Source organism: Carassius carassius, chromosome 1 (genome assembly GCF_963082965.1).
Source record: "Carassius carassius chromosome 1, fCarCar2.1, whole genome shotgun sequence".
NCBI classification, from domain to species: Eukaryota; Metazoa; Chordata; class Actinopteri; order Cypriniformes; family Cyprinidae; genus Carassius; species Carassius carassius.
The window spans coordinates 23,816,120-23,822,054 of record NC_081755.1 but is presented as its reverse complement, the minus strand read 5'-3'; positions in this window follow the sequence as shown (position 1 = coordinate 23,822,054).

Here is a 5,935-nt window from a genome sequence, read left to right as displayed (position 1 = left end):
TCTTGAAAGAGGCCTGAGCCCAGGGCAAGGCCTGCGTCTGCTCAAAGCCGCTCCATCCGAAGCTGAATTAATGGCAGCAAATATTAACACCTGCACTTCTGTAAATATTAGTATCTCATGCTCTCTCTCTGTAAATTCTGCGCGTGATCTTTGTCACCTCTGGAAGTGGATGAGGACATAATCTCTGGTGGACGTAAAAGCTTTGTGGAGATCAAAGCGGCGAGTGGGGACTGAGGGATCTGGATGTGCTTTGTTCAGACAGGATAATCCGGGCTTCTCGCTGGGATGCTAAAACACAGCTTCTTCACTGCGCTACATCATCATCCTCCCAAAGCAACAAACCTGTCTTAAATGTCACTTTTATTCTTTGTTTCTAGTTGCTTCTTTTGCCAGAGATGATCTGATGGCCTTTATTTCCAGCGGGTGAAATAGATCTCTGGTGGATTGGTGAGGAGGAGATTGAGTCTAATTGTTTCTATCAGTCTTTCTTCGTTGGCGGGTTTCAGGCTGTGGCTGCGTCCCAGATGTCTTTTAGTATCTGCTCGTTTTGAGAGCGTTCACTCAAAAGCTGGAAGTGCAGCATCATTCATTCTGCTCTGAAGTGTAACTTTTTATTCTAATGAAATCGTAGCTATGAGAGTCGCTTTAAAAGCAACTAACTGTTGACCCAGCACTTGTTGGAAAGCACAACTTCTTTTTATGATCTCTGGCTCAGGACGTTGTTCATTTCTCCTACTGGGTTTTATGCATTCAAATGCTGTCAATAGTTGTACTTAGGCCTGATATAGCAGTGCGCCACCTGCTGTTCTCATCCAGAACTGCAGGCTCATCCACAGACTTCAGCAACCTTTGAGAATATTAACATGCTAATGGTCTAGTAGTAGTCATCTAGCTGTTGTGTAATAAATTATATTGTATTGTATAGTATATTTGTATGCATTTGTTTATCATGCTTTTACCAATTGAGCTTTAATTGCTTAAAATAGTTTTGAATAGATGGATGAATAAATTTTTCCAACAAAAAACATGAACTTTTAATTTTTGAAATTAAATTGCAGCATCGTTGTTTGAGAGGTGGAGGTGGAATGATGTGAATATATCGAGGATTTTTTATTTTATTTTTAAAATTGGTGCAAAAAAAATCTTAATCTAAAGAATATATATATATATATATATATATATATATATTATTAAACACATTACACAGAGCTCATTGCATTCTGTCTGTAATTGAATGGGAGGCTTTTTCTTTAAGGTTTCTGAATGTTGTTGGTTTCAATTTCAAACATTAAAATTTGTAGTAATAAAAAATAGTTTTAAAATAATATATATATATATAGTGACCAAATTTTAGAATGCACTCTTAAAAATAAAGGTGCTTAAAAGGTTCCTCACAGCGATGTGACAGAATAACCATTTTTGGTTCCACAAAGAACCATTCAGTCAAAACCATCTCTTTCTTACCTTTTTTATGATCTGAACAACCTTTTATGAAACAGAAAGGTTCTCCAGATGTTCTTCAGATGTTCTTTAATGAACCATTATACAAAAAGGTTCTTCTATGGCATCACTTTGAAGCCCCTTTATTCGTAAAAGTGTGGCTTTGAAAGGTTAAAGGTTACTCACCTGCAACCACACTGCTCAGGGCCTTTTTCAACATCCAACATTTGTCCTTGCATTCAGAAATGAAACTTTGTGTTCTTAAGGTGACTCTTAAAGACGTAGGATGATGCAAAAGCCCCAGGGTTTTCAAAAGTCACCTGAGGAGCCAAGTCTGCAGTTAGACCTCCATTCAGGAAACACATAAATAACAGCGACCGGGAAGCTAGAGACATAACAGTGATTAATAGAACCATTAATTGAGGCTGATTTTCATCCCAAAAGCTTACTCATCTTTTCCCCAATAATGGATAATTACAATCTATGGATATTGTCAAAGGTGGAGAGCAGATGAAGTGATTTTGCTCGAACAAATTACAGCATCAGTTTCACAATAGTTTCAGAGGTGAAGTGAATCCTAGGATATACAGGTCATTTCATTAAGAATCTGCTACCTAAATTGGTGTTTTTATTTTATTTCACTTTTATTTTATTTTATTTTTTTTGTGTATAATTAAGTACAAATGTGATTTAAGCTTTAACTCAACATACAACTCATATTTAATTGAATGGGAAGCAAAAAAGGGGAAGAAATGCTTTTTCTATAAGGTCTATGAATTTGGTATTTTAACAGAGGTTTAACTTTTAAAACAATTACATTTTTAGCTTCTGCACACGCCTTGAGAGATCATATTTAAGCAAACTTATAACAGAAATTAAGCATTTTAATGCATCTTTAAATGTACTTTGCATACAGTTTTTTAGTTTCAGGGAGTAAATCCTGGGATATACTGAGAAAAGAATCTTTTACCTCAATTAAATTGGTGTTAAAATTTCATATTTTAAAGCAATATATATTCATTTACTTACATGCCTGGGGTTAATTTAGGATGATAGGACGTGCAAATATGATTTCACTCATTGCATATAACTATTACAAAAAAAAAAAAAAAGTAAGCAATGCTTTTTCTATAAGGTGTCTGAATGTGGCTATTTAAACAAAGATATAACATTTAAACTTTTTCCTGTTTAGGCCACGAGTGACAGTTATTAAACAAAATTATACAGACATTAAGCATTTTTAAAATGCATCTTAAAATGTATTTTCTGTACGTTCCTTGTAGTATGATTTTTAAAAATAATATCACCAGTTTTCATATAACCCAGTAGCTGTGGGATACAGTCTTCAGAGAGGACCAGACACAGATAATGTTAATGGTGTTTGTTCCAGATGTGCCGCGCAGATAGTGATTCAGAGGGTAATTGACAAACAGATCGATGGCCTTGAATCTGTTTGTCTGCCACTGAAATGAATGGGGCTCTGTAAAGTGTCACGCTGCATTTTGGATGTCCACCACAGGATAGCAGTGTCGGCTCAGTTTTGACGGGCACTCGCTCACCCCACCCCCACCTTTCATTCTCTCTTTCTCCTCCTCCTCCTTATAAATGCATTATTTATTTCCTGCTGGAAACACATCCTCTTTGTTTCAGTATTCATGAGGCTGTGAAACTTCTTTCAGGTGGTCACCAGGATTACCTGTCCTTCTGTATGTCTTACACTAGAGGGTCAAGAAGACTGTCAAGTGTGTATCGCTGTCTTCTTAAATGTGATATTTCAAGGTCGACTGCATGGATTACTGTCATAGCAAACTGCTAACTGTGCCTTAAAACAGTGCTTTCATATTTGAGGGAAAATGAACTGCCCTTTTTCTTTTAACGCCTCCAGAGCCTTTTCAAGTCATTGTCGAGAGTCAGACGGCTTTTGCATACAAATTCTGCACAACATTCGGCTCGAATCCCACAGATAGCCAGTTTGTCCACTGCACTATCTGAGGTTTGTTCTTGAGTTTAATAGATGAGCGTGGTCAGATGTTTAAAAACGCTTATCAGCTCGCTACTCAAAGGCCTCTCAGAAGACACAAGCAACGGGGAAGCCCTTTAGATAAGAGCCAGAGGGAGAGATTGCTGCTGTTTTATCCTGCTGGAAGTATGAGGAGGAGGGCATGCGTTGTAGTTGTGACAGTTTGAGGTCACAACAATGGTGTGTCTTTATTTTGTATCAGCTACTGATTTCGGCACACAGTGGCCACCTCATTCTGAAACTAAAGCTAACACTGTACTAACTAAAGGAGTCGAATATGTAATGTTATGGGTTCAGTGTAATGTTGAAGTCTATTACCAGCATTTGTTTAATTTCAATGACCAATTTATTTAGACCTATCCTTTGTGCAGTGAGGGTAGTAATATTAAAATAATAAAAATTAATATTATTGTTTATATTGAAGGTTTAAAATAGTAGACATACAATTTTTTAATAATATATTTCAATATCTGTAAATAGTGTATTTTCTTGAAGCAAAAACTATGAAACATTATATATACATATACAATTATTATTTATAGTGCATGTATATACAGTATATATATATATAAATAATATATTACATATATTTAAGGTTTGTCTTTGTGTGTGTGTGTGTGTGTGTGTGTGTGTATATATATATATATATATATATATATATATATATATATATATATATATATATATATAAAATATATATTTATTTCTTATAACATGTATAATGTTCAGTGTGTGTGTAACATAATGTGTATATATATATATATATATATATATATATATATATACGTGAATGTGTTTGTATATACTGTATTTAGACAAAATATGTTAACAAATATTAAAATATATAATATTAAAACTTATGATACTTAAAAATTAAATATATAAACAATCATTATGAAATTATAAACAATAATATTTATTATTATTATTGTGTGTGTATGTATATAAACACTTTGTAAATATATATTTTTTTAACTTATGCTTATGTGCTATATATATATATATATATATATATATATATATATATATAGCACATTATAAGAAATAGTATGTATGTATATACATATTTTCTAGAATTTTATAAGAAACATAAAACGTTTGTGTACGTGCAGATTGGTGTTTGTTAATGATATTGATAAATATTACACAGTCTTACCAATTTATTCCTAAATTACCATTTCCATTAGTTATGTTAGTTAACTGCATGAACTAACAATGAATAACTGTATTTTCATTAACATTAACAAAGATGAATAAATACAGTAATAAATGTATTATTGTTCATTGTTTGTTCGTGTTAATTAATGCATTAACTAATGAAACCTTATTCTAAAGTGTTACCACTGTCTCTCTCAGGTTTGGCTGCAGGAACGAGTCTGAAACACTGAAGGCAGGGACACAGACATGACGCAGACACAACTGTAGTTAAATGAGAGCTGGCTGAGAACGGTCAGTTGTTGTGGGTCTGCCTGGTCACATAAACAGAAATCACAGATCATATACACGCGTGCAGGCCGAAATACATTGTGTCATCATAAATACTTCAGCTGTGTTCTATAAGGCCCTGACTCAGGGGCTCGCCACCAGAGCAAATCAATATATGTCAGATTTATGCAGAATACATCATTTGCATAATGTAAAACCTGTGAGATGGGAGTATTTGGCAGGAAAGGCTGTTGTGAAATTGGCCTGAGCGCAAACCACTGGATGAATGGCCATGCAAACATTCGTCATCCTCCAGCACAAGCCCACACACACACACACACACACACACACACACACACAGCCCACCATGATTTACCTCGGTGTCTGAGGCCACACCATAATGCCACATTGTTCTGCCATTAGCTCCTCAACAGCCTCTAAACTTAATTTCCCTGATTTGTGTCAAAGCGCCGACAAGCTTCACTATCGATTTAAGTGTCACGGGAGGCTTCTCACACCCGTAAGGGACCCGTGTGTGTGTGTGTTAACGTTGAGTAAATATACATGAGATAAGATTGAATAAAAATGTTTATATGTGGTCTTAAGATCTTAAGATATTTCAAACATTTTGTTAATTATTTTAGAATTATTATGCATGCCGCTTTTATGTTCTCATATTAACTGATTGGAAGATTTATACTCAAAATTAATATGGCTCACTGCGGGAGCATTTAAAATGAACATGTAAAGGCAAAAGAGTGATTAAGACGCTAAATGGTGACCAGTCACAGGACCTATAAAATATTTGCTCTCCCTTAAAGATATATAGAAAAAAAATGTAATGTAAAATCAGGGATGCTGCTATTTTATTTTATTTTTCAAAATGGATATTTATCATTTTTATACTGCACAATATTATGTTGTTTGGATTCGTGTGTAATATACTCTTTTTTTTCAATGTACAGTAGTTACAGTATAGTAAACAAATTCAATCGTGACCACAAAAATTATTTCTACGTGACTTGATTGTTAAAAATTACTCCCATTGAC